At 38.1% G+C, this 23,540-nt stretch overlaps 1 pseudogene; it reads left to right on the top strand.

Moving 5' to 3' along the window:
• Positions 1 to 22,301: 22,301 nt before the first annotated feature.
• Positions 22,302 to 23,096, top strand: LOC143611461 (uncharacterized; annotated as a pseudogene).
• Positions 23,097 to 23,540: the final 444 nt, after the last annotated feature.

The raw sequence follows: 23,540 nt of genomic DNA, 5'->3' as shown, positions 1-23,540 counted from the left end.
CGCAAAGGTATTCCATGATGACAAACAATACGCTGAACATAGATATGAGCGAGTTGATCAACCGAAAACTTTTCATTGATTGGGATGAAATGAGCAGATTTAGTCAAACGGTCAACTATAACCCAAATACCATCGTGACGGTTTCGAGTAGTCGAAGCATGAACACAAAATCCATAGAGATATCCTCCCATTTCCAAACAGGGATGTGTGGTTGAACGATCAAACCAGAGGGTCGTTGGTGCTCGGCCTTAACCTTAGCGCAAGTAAGGCATTTTCCCACATATAATGCGATGTCTTTCTTCATACCGGGCCACCAAAATGTAGTCCGCATATTAAAATACATCTTATCCGCACCGGGATGAACGGAATATCGAGACTTATGAGCTTCGTCCATGATGAATGTGCGAAGATCGTCACGATTAGGAATCCACAAACGATCGAGGTAATACAACAAACCATCGCGCTTAGTTTCAAGTTGATTCTCAACACCACAGGACATTTCTTCGTACATATTACCCTCGGTGATAGAGACATGTTGGGATTCAAAGATACGAAGTTGGAGATCAGTTTGAACGGTCACACAATGAAGCAGAATGGATTTCACATGGGTCTTTCGATTAAGGGCGTCGGCTACAACATTCGCTTTACCAGGATGGTAACGAATTTCGCAATCGTAGTAGCTAAGTAGTTCGGCCCATCTTCGTTGCCGCATGTTTAGATCTTTTTGGTCGAAAATATGTTGAAGACTCTTATGGTCGGTGAATACCACGCACTTATGCCATAGAGATAATGTCTCCAAATTTTTAACGTGAATACAACAGCACCGAGTTCGAGATCGTGCGTTGTATAATTCTTTTCATTAACCTTAAGTTGTCGCGAAGCATATGCTATAACTTTACCTCGTTGCATAAGGACACAACCGAGGCCTTGATTGGAAGCATCGCAATAGACAACAAAATCCTCATTGACCTCGGGGAGTGAAAGGATCGGTGCATCGCAAAGCATGCGCTTAAGAGTATGAAAGGCTTCATCTTGCTTTGGCCCCCATACATAAGGTTTATCCTTATGAGTTAGAGAGGTTAGGGGCAAAGCGATCTTGGAAAAATTAAGAATGAAGCGACGATAATAACCCGCAAGGCTAAGAAACGAACGAACTTCGGTAGGGGTGGTTGGAGTTTTCCAATTCTTAACGGCTTCGATTTTGGCTGGGTCAACGTGGATACCCTTTTCGTTTACTATATGTGTAACATCCTACTTTCGGTTATATTAATAAAATAAAGTTCGTTTATTTTATAGCGGGTCGTTATCGTTTTAGTTGAATAGAATACGAGATGGACTTGTGTTGGGTAAATGGATATGGGTTATGGACTTGGGTTATGGAGGAATGAAGGAAAGACCATGTGCTTAAGTCCATGATCAAAAATATATATACCCTTACTCCTCCATTTAATTCATTTACACATATCCCTTACACCATCCAAACACACACTTAAGATTCTCTCTCTAGTTCTCTCTCTCTAAACCAATATCAATAAGGAAACCGAGAACATACCCGAGGTAATGACAGTATTTTTTTGTTTGAGCTTAAATCCGTTAGATAAAATCATGAAACGACGAGCCGACACCGTTAAACCGTTTAAGTCACGAGATCCGGATGGAATCGGGTATAAACCGAACCTATAATGAGCTTAGGGATCACCCTAGCTCAGATCTGGATCGAACAGGACGAAAAACGGTGAAAAACGAGCTAAAACCCGTTTTTCCGGCGAAATCGCGTTTTTCCGGCGGCTTTCCGGCAATGACGGCGCCGGAAAGGCGGCGCCGGAAAGTGGTACGAGGTTAAGGGGGGAATGTCAGGGAATGTTCTGACATTCCTGACCTAACCCTAGTTCGCTACAGGAATATACCGAATTAAAGGTGATTCGCTAGCTAGTTCGTCCATGGGAACATAGCGAACTGATTACAATTCGTGTTCAATTCGTTAAGGGAAAAGGGTAACGAATTACCCTTGATTCGTTATGACCAGTTCGTTAAAGGAGATAACGAATTAGAAGATCCAATTCGCTACTTGGACTGGTTCGCTACACGGACTGATTCGCTAAGAGTCCAGTTCGTTAAAAGTCCAATTCGTGTAAGTAACCAGTTCGTTAAAGGTTCCAATTCGTTAGAAGAACCAGTTCGTCATGGCAAGTCAGTTCGTTAAGGATAAGTAACGAATTAGAAGTTTAACAGAATGACAGAATGGTCCCTGGACTTAGAAAAGAATGATTTAATTACAAATAAGCCCTTGAACTTTTAAGTAGCATATTATTCAATGATTCAAAATGCTAATGGAAAATGTGTTAAGACGGTTAATAAAAATGTGTTAACCCCAGCCAGGGGCTCTGCCCCTTGGACCCCGCTAGGGGCTGCCGCCCCTAGAATCCCGCTGCCAGGGGCGCTGCCCCCAGACCCCCATTCGTTGAGGGTAATAATTAAACTAGAAAGGGGATATGAGTAGTGATAGTTTACTGAAACGTATAATTATTATACAGTTAGTCGTGCACAGCTCAAGAAAGGGAATAACCGTAACGGTAAACGCAACTGCATTGAGGTGAGTTTCTAGCCCCATTTCCTTGTTATGTTTTCGGGGCTGTGTGCATACTCGATGTGATAGTTAATACACTTACCTTAAGTGGTAAGTGTATGCCTTGTATGATGTATGTATGATGATTGCTTGACGGTGCGTGAACGATCTTCGGATATTGCATGTACCGTCAGGTGGTAGCTAAAGACGTGATTGCTATGTATGATGTAAGATAAGATGCATGTAGGAATATTTATGATGTATGCATAATGTACGTATGATAAGTTAATGGTACATGAACGCTCTTCGGAGATTACACGTATTGTCAGGAAAAATATTTAAGGACATGTATAATGTGAAGCTATGGAAGAAAGGGTACCGGACCCTAATAATATCCGAGGATGAAGGGTGACCGGACCCTAATAATATCCGAGTATGAAGGGTGACCGGACCCTAATAATATCCGAGGATGAAGGGTGACCGGACCCTAATAATATCCGAGGATGGAGGGTACCGGACCCTAAAAATATTCGAGGTATGTAAGGTGAAACGCCCTTTATAATGTATGGTTAGATATGAATGTGTATGGACGAATGCTGATCTTGATATGTTGTAATGCGTACCTTCGGGCACGTATATGTGTATGAAAAGTAAGTTATGTGTTTAACTAGAACTCACTCAGCATAGCTGACTTTTAGTATGCACACTGGCAAATAGGTTGAGGCAGCTCGCGTGACTGAAGACACATGGCATGGAAATCGAAGATACCGGCATCTCGAAGAAATGTTGTGATGTTTTAAAGACTATGTTTTGTTTTAATTGACTACGAATGTTTTATAAGACATGATTTGAGGGTTATGTAAAATGTTATGGTTGAAGTTTTATTATTCCGCGAAAGTTTTTGTTAACTCTGATATTTAGAACTGCGTTTATGAGTAAATCCAACGTTAAAGTAGGGCTACCGGTAACGGGGACTTACAAGTTGGTATCAGAGCAAAGTTCGAGAGATTTAAGCATCCTACATGCTTAGACTCGAACAGAGAATGGGATAAAAGTAAGAAAAGAAAGAAGATGCCAGTACGAGAATGCCGTGTGTCACTCAAGCAAGCTAAGTAAAGGTAAAGTACGTGATTAAATTCACATGTAAAGTAGAATAATGAATGAATGTGTGCATAATTGCTAAATAAAGAATGTGTGAATGCTAGCTTAATTGCCAGGGATAGAGGTATAAGATGATAGGAAATTCTTGATTGTCTAACTGTTAGAAGTAGAACCAGCACAAATAGACTCATAAAGAGAAGTGTATAGGACACGGAAAGTAACGTGATCAGCTAATCACAGCTGGCCACTGTTATTACCTGTTAGCCTTACTATCCTTGTACTAAATGGTTCCTTAAGTGATGACGTTTGTGTTTCCTTATAGAATACGAATGGCTGGAGCTAAGAAAGCTGCTGGAAAAGGAGGACGTACGGGACGTCGTGGCAGGCCACGCGTTGTCCGAGAACCGTCAGTGGAAGCAGCTACTAATAATGAGGGAGAAGGAAGTGCAGCTGGTGGAAATCCGAGTAACAATGAGGGGTATCAACTTGACCCTGCTGTTCAAGCTGCCATTGCTCAAGCGGTAGCAGCTGCTGCGAAGAACTGGAATGCTGAAGGGTCTGCTGGAGGCCGTGAAAGAACCGCTGAAAGGGCGGAAGGAGATGGTAAGAAAAATGGTGAAGGGGAAGGGGAAGAATCAAGCGTGGTGAAGTCAGTGAAGGTTGATGACGAGAAAAGGGGCCGAGGTGGGTGCAACTATAAGTCTTTCAAAAGCTGTGGTCTACCGGAGCTAACCGGCTTGGGAGACGCAATCGCTACTCTCCAATGGATAACCGCGATGGACAAAATTATCCGAATTAGCGAATGTCGTCCCGACCAAGCTGTGGGGTATGCTACCCAATCCTTCGGTGAGGAGGCGATGTACTGGTGGGAGACAGTTGAGCAGAGGAAGAGTCGAGAAGAGATCAAGGCCTTGAGGTGGAACGATCTGAAGGAGTTAGTGATAAAACGATTCTGTGCTGATGCAGAGATAGAGAAGGTTGAGATAAAGTTCTTAAGTCTGAAGGCATGTAAGATGACGTACCGAGAATACCTCACTGAATTCAACCGTCCATCAAGGTTGGTGCCAGACATGGTGAACACCGAGGCCAAGCGGATCAAATGCTACCTCAGGGGACTGCCACAGAATGTTCGTGTCTTGGTCAAGGCTGGTAGACCAGGTACTTTTGATTCTGCTGTGGGGCTCGCGGAAACGGTTTATGAGGACTTGATATATGAGGTGGCTATGGATGAGAAGAAAGAGAAGAAGTGGGTCGCGCCTGCCAAACTACCTGGTACTCAGTTATGGAACCCTAGGGACAACAAGCAGAAGGTGTGGGGGAGAAAGACATGCAAGACGTGTGGGAAGGTACACGGTGGCGAGTGCAAGTGGGGTACTGGTTCAGACGTGTGCCACAAATGTGGAAAGGCTCATGGTGGAGAATGCAGGATGGGGACAAATGCCTGCTATAAGTATGGGAAGATGGGTCATTATGCTAATGAATGTAATGCAAAACCAGCATGCTTTAAGTGCGGTAAGACAGGCCATATGGCAAGGGAGTGCGCCGACGGTGAGGCTGGAGGTAGTGGGAAGAAAGATACTGATCAAGCAAGGGCGAGGACTAGAGCCTACATGCTGACCCAGGAACAGGCTAGACAGATTCCTGATGTTGTGACCGGTACGTTCTTAGTAAACGGCATTTCTGCTTCCGTATTATTTGATTCTGGTGCGAATAGAAGTTTTGTAGCTACGACATTTAGTAAACTAGCTAAAATGAATGGTTGCCGGGTGTCTGAAACTTTTATAGTAGAAACCGCCAGTGACACTTCGGTTAAAATAACAAAAATGGTTAAGGATTGTAAGATAGAGTTAGAGAGACATGAGTTCCCTGTTACTTTGTATGTTATGACCTTAGGAGGGTTCGATGTGGTCTTGGGAATGGATTGGTTGTTTGAGTTCGAAGCTCAGATAGTATGTAAGAGTAGAATAATAAAGCTAAAGTCCTTGGATGGTAGTGTCGTGACGGTTTATGGCGATAAGGAAAGTTTAGGTTTTAACGTCATTTCAATGATAAAAGCCGAAGGTTTGTTAAGGCGAGGGTGCGGTGCCTACCTGGCGTATGTTGTCAACGCTACGGCCGAGACGAAAGAAATGAAAGATGTTCCTATTGTGCGCGATTACACAGAAGTATTCCCTGAGGATCTTCCGGGGTTGCCACCGGAACGTGAGATAGAATTCCAGATAGATTTAATACCAGGAGCCCAGCCCGTCGCGAAAGCACCTTACCGTCTAGCGCCGTCTGAGATGAAAGAATTGATGTCCCAACTGCAAGAACTCATCGACAAAGGTTTCATAAGACCAAGTGTTTCTCCTTGGGGCGCGCCAGTGTTGTTCGTGAAGAAGAAAGATGGAAGTATGAGAATGTGCATAGACTATCGCGAGTTGAACAAGCTTACGGTAAAAAATAGATATCCTTTGCCAAGGATTGACGATCTGTTTGACCAACTGCAAGGGTCAAGCTGGTTCTCACGAATAGATCTCAGATCAGGCTATCATCAGTTGAAGGTGAAAGAGGCAGACATCCCTAAAACAGCGTTTCAGACGCGGTATGGACACTACGAATTCCTCGTAATGTCATTCGGTCTAGCGGATGCTCCCGCAGCATTTATGGACATGATGAATAGGGTATGTCGGCCAATGTTGGATAAGTCGGTTATTGTCTTCATCGACGATATATTGATTTATTCCAAAATCAAGTCCGATCATGCTGAGCATCTGCGAGAAGTATTGGAGACTCTGAAGAAAGAGAAGTTGTATGCTAAGTTTTCGAAATGCGCTTTCTGGTTACGAGAAGTGCAATTTCTAGGTCACGTGATCAATCCTAAAGGGATTACCGTGGACCCAGCTAAGATTGAAGCGATAACAAATTGGAAGACTCCACGTAATCCGACTGATATACGAAGCTTTTTAGGGTTAGCTGGCTACTATAGGAGATTCATCGAAGGTTTCTCCAAGATAGCCGCACCGTTGACCGGAATGACCCGAAAGTCGATAGTATTCAGTTGGGGTAAGTTTCAGGAAGAGGCTTTTCAGGAGTTAAAGAAGAGAGACTCACGCAAGCTCCAATCCTTGCTTTACCCGATGGTGAAGAGGATTTGGTTGTTTGTACTTGTAACGATTCCGACTAAACCAGGTATACCCTAACCGGTAGACAATAGTTACGTTATATTTAATGTCGGGTATATGAATTACCCTAGTAAATATACGAGAATACATGGTTCACTGTATTGATTGTACGTGAATATATAATTCATCGTATTGAACATGCGATTAATCGATCGATAGTTATTGAAACCCGAACGAATCGAGGGTTCAATTATAGACGATATCTATGACATTTAGTGATGTTTACGAAGTATTAAAGCTTCGGGATAAGTGAATTGAAGCACAGAAAAAGAATTTCGATTTAATGGTATGTCGGTACATTAAACGAAACCTTCAATACCAAACCGAGCAAGAGACGATCGATCAAGCCGAAAAAGATGCGCAATTATTAATAATATGATGTTTCAAGCTAATAAATGTCATGGTTTAAGTTTATAAAGTTTTTAAATCGGTTTTATATAAATTTCATATTTTAGCCGAAAAACGACCGTTTTAGCCTCGTTTTAAGCCGAATTAAACATTTAACCGAAAAACGAACTGAACCAGATTATCCAAAACATTATCCAGATTGCCAAAATCTGAATGAGTGGCCAAGAATGGAGAGGTGGGTCCCACCCCACCCCCTTTACCCATCCGATCGGAACTCAAGGGTTCCCTCACCCTTATTATTATTTTTTTCTCATCAAACATTCAACAATCTTCAAGTCTCTCCACTTTCATGAACTCAAAACCGATATTTGGAGTAAGAAAACCGAGGTAAAAACCGAGTTAATTACGTGTTCATCTTCCTTTCTCGAGTTTAATTACAAGAAAATGAGGTTCCAAGTGAAAAAGGGTGGAAACCCGAGATGAAACCGATTCTTGCATGATCAAGTGATGTATACGGGTTATACAAGGGATCTTGGTCCAAGAAAGGAGTTAAACGAACCAAAAACGAATTATTACGGTTTAAATCTTTGTATTTAAATCATAACCGAAACTATAGTGTAAGAGGCTTGATCGTGAGTGTAACTTTCTTGGTATTGTGGTATTTTGGTTGTAGGTTCTGTTTTTAGTGGTAGATAAGGAGGAAAAACGAGTTTGTAGCTTGTAGTGGCGGAGATCGAAAGGTATATTCGGTTTATGTTCGGTTTTGGAGTTTTTGGACAGATTGTTGATGGTTTAGAGTTAGCTCATGAAATTTTACAGGGATGTTCTACACATGAAAATAAGAGTTTTGTGAAATTTTGGTAATTTTTGGACAAATGATGAATATTTGGTGAATTTAATGCTCGGTTTTGGCTAAAAACGGTGAAAAATAGTTAAATATCATGAAAAATCCTGGAAAATTGCAGATAAGATTTTTATATCATGTCTATGTCACACACAAAAGTTTAGGTCAGTTGGAGAAGTCTAAGTAGGCTTTTCGGTTAAACGAGTTCAAGGGTTTTCTTGCTTGGTTTTAGTGAAAATGGCATGTAAAAGAAGATTTTGGTTCTAGAAAAATTACAGGGGACTATGTGGATGACAGGGGTCATCCAGGAAAAATTTGGGATTTTTCTAAGGTCGTTTGGTATTTACGACATATTTAGTGTTTAAATGGTGTTTAAAAATAGATAAATAAATTGTAAATATAAAAATTAATTCTGGAATTTTTTTATAAAATTCCCCACTGTCAAAAAGTGATTTGTGCAAAATTTCAAGATCCGAGATTAAACGGATAATTATTTGTGCAAAAACAAACTTTTAAAGTTTAAAACGCGTAAACCGGTAAAGTTCGCCTAAACGAGCTGACCGGTGTATAAAAACCCTAAAAATGAACTATTTTCATATAATTGAGTTAAACAAGTAAAAATAAATCATCCGAAAATAATTCGGATGATTTGAGTAATTTCATCCGACTTAACAGTTTCCGGTGCACTAAAGACGGAAACGGGTCCCGCGGCCAATCGGGGCGTCTAAACCGAGCTCTAATTTCACAACTTTAATTAAATTATCAGTCAACAACTATTTTCGGGTCGTGTGTGACCAAACTCATTTTGAAACGTAAAATCGGATATCTGTGCTAGGCACGCAAAACGGGGAAAACAAACTGATAGTAATTTTGGCTACTGAACTCTAAACGATATCACAATCTGAGTCCGGAGAAGTGTTTCTGGTTTAACATTGCCCCCGGAACGGGTACAGTACTGGGTTAACAGTGTCCCCAGATGTACCGGTTAACACGGTTAAAGTTATATTAATAGTGATTGTATAGTAACGATCGTAGGGATCATATTACAGATTGGACGTGTTAAGTGATAATGACTGTTGTTACCTGCTTGCATGTGCTAAGGTGAGTTTCACGAGCCCTTTTTTTCTGAATTGTTTTTAAATATTTTCTCGGGGCGGAAGCATGTTACTACTGAAATGTTTAAGTACATACTGAACTCATGGATTTGCGTGGATTTATATATATTTTATTGTACGGGAATCGTACGGAAATGTACTAAGATGGTAATTGTCTGAGTTGCTAACATTCTAAGGCCCCGGAACACGAGTGATTAACTGAAAGCCGGTAGAGTGTGAATAGTACTATTGGTCTGCAAACCCAACTGGTCCGGCATGATTTGCTGATGTTTCCCAGCCAGTTGCACATGTCTATTTTGTTGTTATATATATTTTGCTATGTAATGTTAGACATAGCGGTTTGGGGCAGGTCCGTGGGCGGAGTATGCCACGGGGGTTGTGTGTGGATAGTCAGAGGTTTCACTTGTGGGCTCAGCATAATTACATCGATAATATTATATTATGATATGGAATTATCATGGTTTACTCAAATTGTGAAACTCACCAACTATTCGTAGTTGACCCGTTTTCTCACATGCTTTTCAGGTACAATTAAGATGAAGTGATTGCTTACGTGCTAAGTGCTTGATGTGTGTAAGATTTGCGTGTGGGATGTTAGGATACATTATATTAAATAGAGTTATGTATCATATTGTATGATGTGTGTATCACCTAGACGGTAATGAAATATGAGATAATGTAACTTGAAGTATATTAATGTATTCAGTTTTCTTATAAACAATGTGGTTGATATCAGAGGTGTCTGTTGCATCCCGTTTAAGTTTCTGCTGTGGTTACGGGGTGTTACAGAACTTGGTATCAGAGCCATTGGTTATAAAGAATTAGGATGTCTTTAAAAGATACCTAAAATATAACCAGTAGCTCAAGTATTATAGGATCTGAATATCAACTAATAATATATGGTGACGAGTAACGGGATGAATTCGGTCGGACAAGTGAGTTATTATGGTCCGGAACATAATAACAGACTTGTCTGCACGAGGGAATTCAGGGGAAGTCACTGGGTACATTAATAGGTAAAAATGGCAACATATGTGTAAAGTATATAATATTATTTATACGTGCTAATGTGTATATATATATGTACATATTTTGTGGGTACATGTATTGAGAAATAAGACCCGGATAAGGAACCGGGGGATGAAATAATAAAAGTACCGAGGATGCTGAAATTCCCAGAGCATTGGTTGATGATAGTCTGACTTATCGGGCCATAGTTATGATAGTACCAAGTTAGATCTCCCGTTTGACATTAACCAGAAATATCTAGTAACCGTCACTCCTAACCAAAATTGATAAATCCCTTACCCTACCAACACCGGTACCGTATATCTTAATAACTCCCTATGTTCACCCGAACCGCCGACCCTTACGTATGGAACGGACCTGTACCTGAACCCATTCTTATTCCATTAAGGTAAAAAAATAAATAAATAAATAAAATAAATAATAATAATAATAATAATAATAATAATAATAATAATAATAAAATGGATAATAAATGAGTAGATAAAATAAAATATAGAAATATATATGTGTATTTCTCACTCTCAAACATATGAGACATACCACCTCCAGATCGAGAGTTACCGATTTTAGCGAACCTAGAACGCCTGAGGTCATTGACTGAGCAAGTGATAGCGTTTCCCATAATAGTAATTGGCAATATTTGATGGCAACATGGGTTGCGTGATTACCTCGAACCTTGCAACTCCCTATGTTATCCTTACATCCTTTAGATGCCTATACCCATGTATACTCGAATAGAATGATTACCCATACACAAAGAGGTGTTGGAATCATTATAGCATAGTTGGCTGTTCGTTCGTAGGTGGTATACCGTGTATGCCGGATATACAAATAGACACGGATATTATAACTCCGTGGTACGTAATCGTTTGGTGCTCACGGTGAGCATGTATCGGTTATGCTGACATGCAGAAGGATATTGAAATCAAGCATATTAAACATTAATCCTTATTGAGAAAGATCTATATGTCAGTTGGTGACAAGGGTTATGAAACATATTTAAACGTTAACCGACGTCAGGTTAAGTCCATGTGTTATTATATTTGTGGGACATATATATACTAGATACTGGTATGTGTAATATGTATGATAATATTTGGTGTGAATGTGTACCTGCTGTTATGATTGAGCTGGTAACGAGTTATACGGTGAGATTAGTATTGATTACTGCGTACGGGATGGGTGCGGCAGAATGACATAAAAAGAGTAACTCCAAGGATGGAGATTGATATGATTCAGTTGATTGCTCAAAGATAGCAGATGATGATGATACCGAATGTCGTATCACAGATCACTGCTAGTGTTGATGCAAATGTGATCGCAAGATTATAGATCGAGCAATAACATGAATACGAATATTTCAATTCTTAGTGGTATTACTAAGAGTGATAATGTCCCACCGAATACTATTATGACTACAAGTATTAGTTATAAACTAAACATGAATAGTAGTCGTAATGAATTAGATCCGGTATAAAGGATATGTTTGTTGGTTGTGTTAAGGAAATTATTAATAGTTTACTGATGGTAAAAGGAGGAATAGATTAGCGAGGGGATAGAAAAGATCGAAATAGTTAAGGATATTGGTACGAGCCTAGAACATTCTGTAGTGAAATATGCTACAGATATGTTGGTAGATTATGTTGTATCGTGATGGAACACGATGGTACAAAATTATAGTTAGAAAATTGTTACTCAGACGATATGGTTAGAATTTAAAATTCTTGTGCTAGAGCACTTTTATTCGAGTAATTAAGTTCAGAGATTGGAAACTGAGCTATGGAAGATAGAAATGTTGTGTGCTGATCACTTAGAACACGCTAATCGTTTGAAGGAATTGTCATGTCTGGTAACATGGCTAATTACTCCTGAAACTAAGCGAAGTGAGCGCTATATTGGGGACTAACTCCATCGATAAGGAGTATAGTCAATCCTGTAAAATATACAACCTTTGGAAGGGTTGTGTCACAAGCCAGCATTGATATATTTGACTCTATGGGAAGCGGACTGGAAGGACGTTAGGTGAGACGTCGAGTGTTAAAGAAGAGAAATGATAAAGGTATAGTGCAAGATAGGCTTTTTAATAAGTAGGTATGTCCTACAACCCAGAATTATACTAAGACTAGTTCTGGTGTAAAAACATGAACCGCATGAGGGGTCCTTCCCTAAATGTGGAAAATATGGTTATCGGCAGAAAGAAGAATGTCTAGTGATAGTAGGCCACAGGTATGGTAAAGATGGACGTAATGCCCCAATTGTAGAACCAATTGAAGCCTTGTGGACCGGCAACCCCAACCCATTCGTGTACAACCACTCCGAACCCAACAGTTTCAATAACAATCCATCCAAAGAAATCAAATTATGCCAAACGGTTGTACTTGCTATGAATGTGGCAGTACAGGACGTTTCAAGAGAAATTGCCCAAAGTTGAACCAAGGTGTCGTTGGAAGACGAACCTCATGACAAGCATCAACCTCTGATCAAGCAAGGAGCTGTGCTTTTGTGAGTAATTCGAATAAAGCACGTCATGATCCAAAGGTGGTATTAAGTACGTGGTAGTTTTAAATCAATAGGCTTCAGTGATATTTTTACGGTCGTCGATAGAAGTTAGTTCCTGTTAACCTCCTATCATTTGGAAAGATGCCGATTAGTGAAACTATAGAACCCTATACTGTAGAATCGCTAACGGTAAAACCCTAATGGTTAACTAAATTGTTCGGAATTGTCCTATTATTCTGAACGATTAACCTTTCCTTATTGATCTACGACCAGTAAAGTTAAGAAGTTTTGACGTAATAGTTAACATGGATTGGCTAACTCAACACGAAGCTGAAATCAAATATGAAAAGAAGATAATTAGAAGCTCTCTTTCGGACGATGAAGCGATTAGATACAGAGAAAAGTATTTAAAAGAAAACATATAGAAGATGTTTCGGTGTTACGTAAATATCCAGGGGAGTAACCCGTTCTCTGTTTTACTTTTTGCTTTAAGTTTTAATTTTATTTTTTCCTTTTTTATTTTATTTTATTTCTTTCCTTGTTCTCATCGAGGACGATTTCGTTCTAAGTGTGGGGATGGGAATTTATTTTACTTAGTTGTAGAAAAAAAATTCAAATATAAAAAGTTTTCACTTGTTTTTCGGTTTTTTGTTTTTTTAGATTTTCGTACGTTGTTTAAGTTAAAAAAAAGGAAAAAATGTCCCTAGTTTTAGTTTCTTTTGCGTTAAAGTGGGAGATGATGATATTTATCAGAAATCGGTTTTTCATACTACTAATAATATGAGATAAATAAAAGAAAACGCACTTAACTTGGGATGTGTCGGTAGGCTCAGCCTTGAAAATGAAAGGGCAAATTTGATAAAACGGTTAAAACGGAAATCTTTTGTGGGTAAAGCGTTTTGTCCGTGGAATATAAGCAATGAAAGGTCGGGCCATACTCAAGCCTCAAATTTTGGTATGAAAAAGTGGAAGTATCTTAAGTTTTAAAAAGTTGAATACATTATCATATGATGCTTGGGTAGGTTTAACGTTAGAGTATGCCGTGTAGCCTGTGATATAAATCTTAAACTGCTAGTTTAGTGTTTTACACCTCATTGGCGTATGGTTTTTAACCTTAAATCATGTATTGATGGTATGCTTCGGGTCCGGAGACCATGGGTCTGTATGCAATCTATTCATCTGGGTATTCACAATTCCTAAGTGGGGTTGTGGATATTTAAAATAAAGCCAAAGAGCAAACACTTATAAGTCTATAAACATGATCACAAAAGTACAAAAGTACAAATACACTCCAGACTTGATCATCCACGCTGTTATCCATGTGGGGTCCCCTTGCTCGCGTCTCATTACCATTAAGAAATGGACCACAAGTGACACGCTACATGTAAGCCCCACAGATGAAATTTTGCATACTCACCTATGGTGATGGTTTCGGGGTATTGCTTGATAACGGGGGCATGTCATGTTGTGGGGAGCACTAGCTATAAATTAATTGAACCTTAATCGTATCTAATGGCTGCTTGGTAGACTTTGATGCTTAATCTTAGGTGGATAAACAATACCCTTGATCGTCTTAACTATTCATAAATATTGAGCAACAAAGTTTTAATTCTGCTAATTTTGAGGTTTAAGTCAAGTTGGGGTGGTCTGGTCCGGTAAAAGCTGAAAATAAGCGAATCTTAATTGTGTAAACCACTAAGTAATATTATTGTCGGATCTTATTTGTCCCGGTAAAGATTAAGGCATGGGTTTAGGTGGACAACAATATCGATGATCGCGGTTTTTGCGTTTTTCTGAGCTTTAAAATCTAACCTATATGTTTGATTTGACTTTGATTTTCCAATTCTGATCCAACTGCAGTCAAATCTTTTTCAGGGACGAAAAAGTCTTAAGTGTGGGGATGTTTGATGTGTAGTAAAACACACTTACTTTCCTTATGATTTTATCATGGTTTTTATGCTTAATTGCTTATTTTATGAAAGTATTGGGGGTTAAGTGCAATAATTTACAAAGTTTAAATTTAATTGTAGGTTTATGAAAGATGGTGAAAAAAGAGTTAAGTTGGAAGACTTTAGGGGCCTTTTTGGTCAAGTTTCAAAGCTACAACTCAAGGCCCGACCCAAGCCCACAAGTTAGAAGCCTTACATGATATTATATTAAGTTAATTAACTTAGTTTTCATCCATTATCCAGCCCTAAATCCCGAAAATAAAAAAAACCCTAACTTCTGTCATAGTTGCGATCGGCAGCAGCAAAGGAAGAGAAAAAAAGGACTTGTGGCGGCTGTTGTGGCTGTTGTGACGGCCGGAGAGGAAGAAGAACACCAAGGAGAGTCTTGTGCAGCTGCTAGGCATCAAATACATTCATAATCTCAGCCATATAACCCTAAGTAATCATCTTTAAACTTTGTTTTTTGTTCAAGAACCCTAACTAGTTGAATTGATCTTTTTCTTTGGATTGTTTTGCAAGTAATTGATTGTTTAACTTTGATTTAGTTATTCTTGGATCTTGAATGAGTTTGATTATGTTTATGATGTTTTACTTGAATGTTAATGGCTGTCCAAACTTAATGAGTAGCTAATCTTGTTTGTTCTACCTAGGTTTGATGAATATTGTTAGGTTTTGACTAGTAATATGGATTGTTAATGATCATGGCTTAAATTGTTAATGTAAAGTTTGATTTAATAGTAAATTAGATTGTGTTTAGTGGCTGATTTTTGTTTGATTATACCTAATAACCTCGTGCTTTAATTAATTGAATCAGTTTTGATTAGTTGTTGCATGTTTAAGGCTCTTTACTTTGTGTTTAGGGTTTATTTGCGGGAAGTACAACCGTAGGGATAAGTGGGTAAATTAATTAGATAAAATCAGTTGTGAAACACCTTCTTACAGACCGAGAGGTGATAAGAAGTAAACTCGTCTCATTACTTTTACTTGTTAGAATTAAGATCGAACGAGAGCGGGTTTTGTTCTTGTCGGGTTTGGGTGTTTGAGCGATTAGTTGGTCTAGTTTAAGTTAAGTTGAATTGTTCCTCTATCCTTGGTTGCGTAGTATTCGTTTCCATTAGGCTAGTGTGTCGGTGAGACCGAGAGGCGAGTCGGTATTAGAACACGTTAATAATTTGTTTTCCCGGTTTGTTCTTAAAATCAACTAAGATAAGTTAGAGTTTGTTGGTGAGACCGAGAGGTGATCTGACCTTCTTAAGCGAACCTTAGTTGTGTCATCCTTTAGAACTGGTGTCGTGAGAGTTTTTAATCCATTGTCTTGTCATTTCCTTCAATATGATTCGTACCTAGGTAGACGTTTTTATCACTGCAGTCAAAGTTTCCGAAGTTTTGTTAAAAGTTTTCATTTAGTTAAGTTAAGTAGTTAAATTAAATCTAAAAAAAATATCAATTAAATATTTTGGTGAGTCTTGGTTAGAGTTTAGTGATTATAAACGTTTTCACGTGTCTTCGAGTTCGATATCCGGACTTTCCTCATCTGTGCTATACGCGACCGGTACACTTGCCGTTTGTGTGAACTAGGATAGATTGTTTGGTTTTTAAAGCTTAGTTGCGACTTGTGTTTTATTTATATATATATTTTCGCACATCAAATGTATGGTTAGATATGAATGTGTATGGACGAATGCTGATCTTGATATGTTGTATTGCGTACCTTCGGGCACGTATATGTGTATGAAAAGTAAGTTATGTGATTAACTAGAACTCACTCAGCATAGCTGACTTTTAGTATGCACGCTAGCAAATAGGTTGAGGCAGCTCGTGTGACTGAAGACACATGGCATGGAAATCGAAGATACTGGCATCTCGAAGAAATGTTGTGATGTTTTAAAGACTATGTTTTGTTTTAATTGACTACGAATGTTTTATAAGACATGATTTGAGGGTTATGTAAAATGTTATGGTTGAAGTTTTATTATTCCGCGAAAGTTTTTGTTAACTCTGATATTTAGAACCGCGTTTATGAGTAAATCCAACGTTAAAGTAGGGCTACCGGTAACGGGGCCTTACAATATGCCCTAAGAACGGATTTTCCTTCAACCATAATTCGCACATTGAAAACTTAGCATAAAGTTGTTCCTTCCTTAAGAGATCAAGGACGGAATGAAGATGTTTCTCGTGCTCGGCTTTGGACTTGGAATAAATAAGATGTCGTCAATAAAAACAATTAAGAATTTATCTAAGTAAGGCTTGCCTACGCGTTTCATGAGATCCATAAACACAGTGGGTGCATTGGTTAGCCCAAAAGGCATAACCATAAATTCGTAATGCCCATAACGAGTCCGAAAAGCGGTCTTGGGTATGTCATCTTCATGCATGCGTCGTTGATGATAACCCGAATGAAGATCAATCTTTGAGAACCATGAAGCTCCTTGGAGTTGATCAAAAATATCGTCAATACGAGGCAAAGGATAACGATTCTTGATTGTGAGTTTGTTGAGCTCACGGTAATCAATGCACATGCGGACGGATCCATCTTTTTTCTTGACGAAAAGTACGGGTGCACCCCAAGGAGATGAACTAGGGAGAATGAACCTTTTATCCAAAAGTTCTTGGAGTTGATTAGACAATTCTTGCATCTCGGAGGGTGAAAGACGATAAGGAGCCCTAGCAATCGAGGTTGCACCAGGCACGAGATCGATTCGAAATTCCACAGCACGATTAGGAGGAAGACCAGAAACATCATCGGGAAACACCTCAGGATACTCGTGACCAACAGGAATGTCCTTAATTTTTCGTTCTTTCTTTTCCACAACATGGGCCACGAATGCTACATACTTCTTGCGTAAGTACGTTTAGGCTCGAAAACAAGTGATAAAATTTAGACTCAAGGGAGAAGGCTTTTCACCAGAGACACGAAGGATTTGACCATCGGCAAGCGGGATACGAATGAACTTCTCGAAGCAAACAATTTCAGCACGATGAATAGATAGCCAGTCCATGCCTACTATGATGTCAAAACTTCCCAATTGCATAGGAATGAGATCGATTGAGAACTTGTGGCCATTTAGATTTATCTTGCAATTTCGAATAACCGAGTCAATTGTTACAGATTTACCATTAGCTACCTCGACAGAATACGAGTTCTTAAGCTTAGATCGGGGTTTAGCAAGTAAGGGTTCAAATTCAAAAGACACAAAGCTCATGTCGGCACCGGTATCAAATAAAATGGTTGCAAAGTGGTCGTTCACGAGAAACGTACCGTTAACCACATCGCCGCTTTGCTGAGCTTGATTGGCGTTAATCATGAAAGCATGCCCACGATTGTCTTGAGGAACTTGAGCAGCTGGTACGTCTTGACCAACTTGTGGTGCAGGAGCTTGGATAGCTTGATTTGGCTGCACTTGAGCTTGATTAGCCAACAACAGTGGAACTTGCGGTTGATAAGCTTGTTGGGTTTGATAAGTTTGCACTTGGTATAGCGGGGCTGGTGCAAGCTGAAGCGAATTTACAGATGCAAGCCGTGGACACGCGTTGCGAAAGTGGTTAGGATCACCACAATGGTAGCAAGCTCGCACTTGGTTCAATGGTTGGGCATAAGACACAGGACGGGGGTTTGGTTGAGCCAATCTTGGAAAAGCAATTGGTGCAATTGTGACATCCCGACAAGTGGAACTAAGGTGTCCAAAACGATTGCAACAACTGCATTGACGGCACGACATACTAGCTGAATGATGTCGTTGGCAACTGTTACACAATGGGTGAGGTCCGTTACAGAGTTTCCTAAGTGGTGGGGCAAAGTTGGGTTGGGTTGCAGTTTGTTGGGTTAGCGCATAATTCTTGCGCTTCCTATGGCTTGAGGAATGGGAAAGCTTGGATGGCTCGGGCTTCGACTCTTTGGTTTCGATAGAGGGTTTATCAGCAGGTTTCTTCGATCCCTTCAATGTCAAAGTCCCGGCTTTAACATGATTATCGGTTAAAGTGGAAGCAAGGTTGATTGCGTCACCAAGTTCTTTGGGAGAACTAATTAAAACACTATCTTGGATTTGTCTCGGTAGTCCCCGAATGTACTTATCGATGGCACGCGAAGTTGGGGTAACAAGGTGAGGTACCAGCACACTGAGTTCATTGAAACGAGAAGTGTAAGCTGTGTGCTCACCACTCTCTTGTTTGAGGTTCCAAAACTCAGCTTCCAAATTCATAAGCTCACTTGGAGGCAATAACTTCTTGGTCATTAGTTCTTTCAATTCATCCCATGGAATAGCCATAGCAGCTTCGGCACCACGGGTTGTCTTTTCCTTTACCCACCAGGTAAGTGCCCCTTTTTCAAAGACACTTGTAGCAAAACCGGTTCGCTTATCATCGGGACACTAAATGTGGAGAAATTTGCTCTCCATTTGTTCGTACCACTGAAGTAGGGCAGTGGCACCTTCGGTCCCGTCAAACGCTGGGGGTTTTGTGCTGGTGAAAGTCTTATACGAATAGTGAGATGGTTTAGGCTCGCTTGAAGTAGAGGCGATACTAGCAGAAAGTTTCTGGTGAATTTGGGTCATCATATTGGGAATGACCACGGCTAGTTGTTTGGTGATTTGAGCATTTAACTTGCGGCTAGAGGTTTTTGAAGAACGACGCTTGTTGAAATGGATAGACATTCTGCGAACAATAGTAGCGGAATTCGTGAGACTCGGAATAGGGTATGGTATAAAAAAATCCTTGTTAAAGTTTGCTTTAAAGAAATAAATAAATAAACATAAAAAAAACTAAATAAATAAAAATCATAACAATGGTAATAAATATGGTGTGGAACTTAAGAAACTCAAAATCAAACCGAAAGCTGGGTATTCGTATACAGACTTCCAGTTAAAACACATTGTAAAACATAAAGGAGTGCAACCATATTCTTTTCATAAAGAGAACATGGTCACGTTGAAAACTTAAATTTGTGATTCATATAGCGTTGAAAGTGGTATGCTTTGGCCTAATAGGATTCATGCCCTTTCCTAGCTCTCCAGGTAAGCAACAGGGTCCCGCGTCTGATTGGGATTTATACGCATTGCTTATCCTTAGGTTTCACTAAACTTGGTGTCAAGAGTTTCGGAAAACAAGCACGTCCCCCTTCCAGTTACTACATACCCGCCATAACGAACCATCTTTAAGAAGAAGAAATATCGGAACACCACAATAAAAAAAAATCGATAACTGAAAATGTTGGAAAAATCTTTGTTTTTAGGCATAAGCCTTGGACTTGTGTGTGCTTTGTGTACATGAGGCGTAAATGAATTGACAATAAAATATTAAGCAGGTGCACTGAACAATCACATAAGGCCCACGTAATTTTCTAATCATGCACCCTAAACAATTAAGCAAATAAACTATAACTAACTAGAACACAACGTCTAATGTCCTATCTTATAGTCACGGCTCTGATACCAATCTGTAACACCCCGGCTTTAGCGGAATACGCTCGGGTGTGACGTACAGATTGCCCAAAACACATGTGACACTATTAAGTGACAATAATATCATTAATTCATTCAAATCCCAAGTACACAAGTTGTTCAATAAGACAAATATAAAGGAAAAACAATAAAACACATCTTCTTGTTTATTCTTTAAATAACCTAACTTCTAGTGTCTTTCGCCATTTCATCCTCTAATGTAAGTACATGTAGCATATATATATAAAATAAAGTCAACTAATTTAATAGTTGGTGAGTTCACACAAGTTTAAATACAACATAAAAACCATACAATTCCATGAAAACTTGTGAAAAACACATAAGGGTTCTTTACACTAGAAGCAATGGTCCATGAGTGTAAAGAATAAATGAAGGTCTTTTTCAGTTGGGATTGTGCACCAATGTACTCAGATCGGAGTCCCTTTTCCACCATAAACAAATGGTCCATGGGTGCAAAGGGGGGCATATGATCATACTTATCGAAAAAATCCATGCACGTAATACTGTAGCAAGTAACAAGTAAACACACAAGTCCATGATGCGAATTGCAGTTTGTAAATAATAGATAAACGAAATAGAATTATGGTAGGATATATATGCTACCCCCAAAATAGTAAAAAGGGTAAAAAGGGGGTGTGAGAAACTCACATTTGAATTGGGATGACAAACTTGAAAATGGAACGAAAGCGTGTTATATAAAACCAAACGATCGAATCTCACGAGCTAGAAATAATAAGAAACACAATAATTACTAACTAATTTTTATGGAAAAATAAAGGGTTGATTATAAGGTTCACGCGTTATTATTTATAGGTATTTTGTTACACATTTTTAAGTGTATTAATATTTAAGTTAACAGGTTTTTCATGAATTATTATTGTAATATTACTTATAAGTTGAATATTAGCTTAAATCATATTTAACGAATTTATCGTTGTAGGTTAGAATTTAAATAGTTACAACGTTATTACATATATATATATTATTTACATAATTATTTGACGATTTTTAACGAGTGGTTTGGTTTGTAATAGTTGATTCTTGAATAGAAATCAAAACATCTTTTATTTAACTATAAAACTAATTTTTATTTATTTTGTATTGTATGATTTATACATATATATTTAATTTATTAAAACTAATAAAAAAATGGTTTTCAAAAATATAAAACACTTTTGTTGTGACCCGGGTTCGAACCCGGGTCTTCACAACCATACAACACATACACGGCCACTAGACCAAACCATTATTAATGTTAAAAGATGGAAACTAAAAATTATAAACAACAACTCAACTTCATCTTCTTCACCTTGAAAACCATATATTCAATTCACCATAATCGTTCCAGATTTAATTAATTTGAGTTAGGGGTTTTGTTTGTCGGGTCAAAACAATGAAAACCCATCTATCAATTACCTCTATTGATGTCGTAAAGTGGGTGGGTGAACGACAAGTTGGTCGGAATGTTTCTTGGACAAACGATTCAGAGATATTAGGGAGTTTGTTTGTGTAAAATTATGGTTGTAGCACGTTTAGGATTAGATTAGGATGCTATTTATAGTTGTAATTGATCCGTTGGTTGATTAAATCGAGTTAATGAAAATTAATTATTATCCGGCAGTTTAGGGGATGGATCCGAACGTTGGTGTGTTAATACACGTAAATGGGTCTTGATTAGGTGTTAATACGATGGAGAAACGAGTTTTTTAACATTAAAAGTTGATTAAAATTGCGTTTTGGATGTGTTTCAAGGTCGCCGGAATGTTTCCGCCGTCGCCGGAATATTGGACAGCCGGAAAAAAACGTGGGTCAGGGGTGGGGGCTGGCTGTAGGTTTTTTTTATTAATATTATATTATATTTTATGTTTCAAAATTACACATTAAGCACTTATACTTTATAACCATAATAAATTTGATCTTTAAACTTTATTAACACTTGAACCTTGAACTTTATAAATATAGTTAACTAAGGTAAAACTTATTATATATTTAATATCCTTAGATTGTTTATATTTTATATCCGTATAGATTTAAACTTTGATTATTTTATAGACTTCTATAGCTCGGAGATTCGTTAATTGAATTAAACAAATAGAAAAAAAATGAACGAATAATAACTATAAATCATCGTAGTTAATATTAAATGATAAACGACAAATACGGATTTATTGAAACGACATAACAAGTCGATTTAACGAATACAAATACAAATACAAATACAAATTGACAAATGTCACATGGTGAAGCAACTATATCAATTCCAGAGGATCTTCTAATAAAAGATTCTCTTGATCCTATGTCTGATTTAATAGACTTTGTTTATCCTTCTATGTTAGATAGGTTTAATGATCTTATTTACTTTCAAGAACCGGCGTTGCTTGCTCCCTTAAATGATGTGGTTCAAGAGATTAATGATCGTATGTTAGCGTATTTTCCTGGTCAAGAAATGTAGTACTTAAGTCCAGATAGCATCGACGAGGTTGAAAGTGTATCTGAGGATTTTTGATCCCACGTTGTACTCTCCTGATTTTCTTAATGGTATAAAGATGTCCAGAATGCTAAACCATCGTTTGTTACTTAAGGTTGGAGTTCCTATTATGTTACTACGGAATATTAATAAGAAAAAAAGGGTTGTGCAATGGAACTCGACTACAAGTTGTTAGTTTGGGTAAACGCGTCATTGAAGCTAAGGTTGTTTTCTGGTACTAATATTGGATTTCGTACTTTAATTAGCAGAATAAGTCTTACACCGTCTGATAAGAAGCTTCCATTCAAGTTAAAGAGGAGACAGTTTCCTATATCGGTTTGTTTTGCAATGACTATAAATAAAAGTCAAGGACAATCTTTATCGCGTGTTGGATTATATTTAAAAGACCCGGTTTTTACACATGCCCAGCTTTATGTTGCTTTGTCTAGAGTGAAGACTTGCGAAGGTATTAAGATTGTTTTATTAGATAAGGAATCCAAATTGATTAGTGAAACCAAAAATGTTGTGTATAAGAAAATATTTGGAAACCTTCTATGAATTTTTTGACAATACTTTTTTGTTTACGTTTGTATCTTTTTAAATATGTTTAAGGTTTTTTAATAAAAAGATTGTATTATTTTATTTTGTCTAACTATAGGTACATGTTTTTATATTCAATTATGTTTAGTTGTTTATGTTTTTTGTAGTATATCTTTTATGTTTTTGAAATTTAATTTTTTAGACTTTTATTTATAGGCTAATATTATACTGATATATATATATATATATATATATATATATATATATATATATATCTGAAATATATGTTATATACATTATATCTTATCAATTTACTACATTAAAAAATAGGAGAATAGATTAAATGTTTATCAATAGTTTAATAAATATAGGGATAATCATGAGTTTTATTGAATCAATAAACTGTCGTTTTTATTAATAATTAAAAAAGACTCTTTGGAAGATAAACACAATAATCATAAC

The sequence above is a fragment of the Bidens hawaiensis genome, unplaced genomic scaffold (genome assembly GCF_021521415.1).
Source record: "Bidens hawaiensis isolate Kalapana, Puna unplaced genomic scaffold, B.hawaiensis_p1.1 tig00031152_1, whole genome shotgun sequence".
NCBI lineage: Eukaryota > Viridiplantae > Streptophyta > Magnoliopsida > Asterales > Asteraceae > Bidens > Bidens hawaiensis.
Note: the sequence above shows the minus strand (reverse complement) of the source record. Positions and strands in the feature narration are given on the sequence as shown.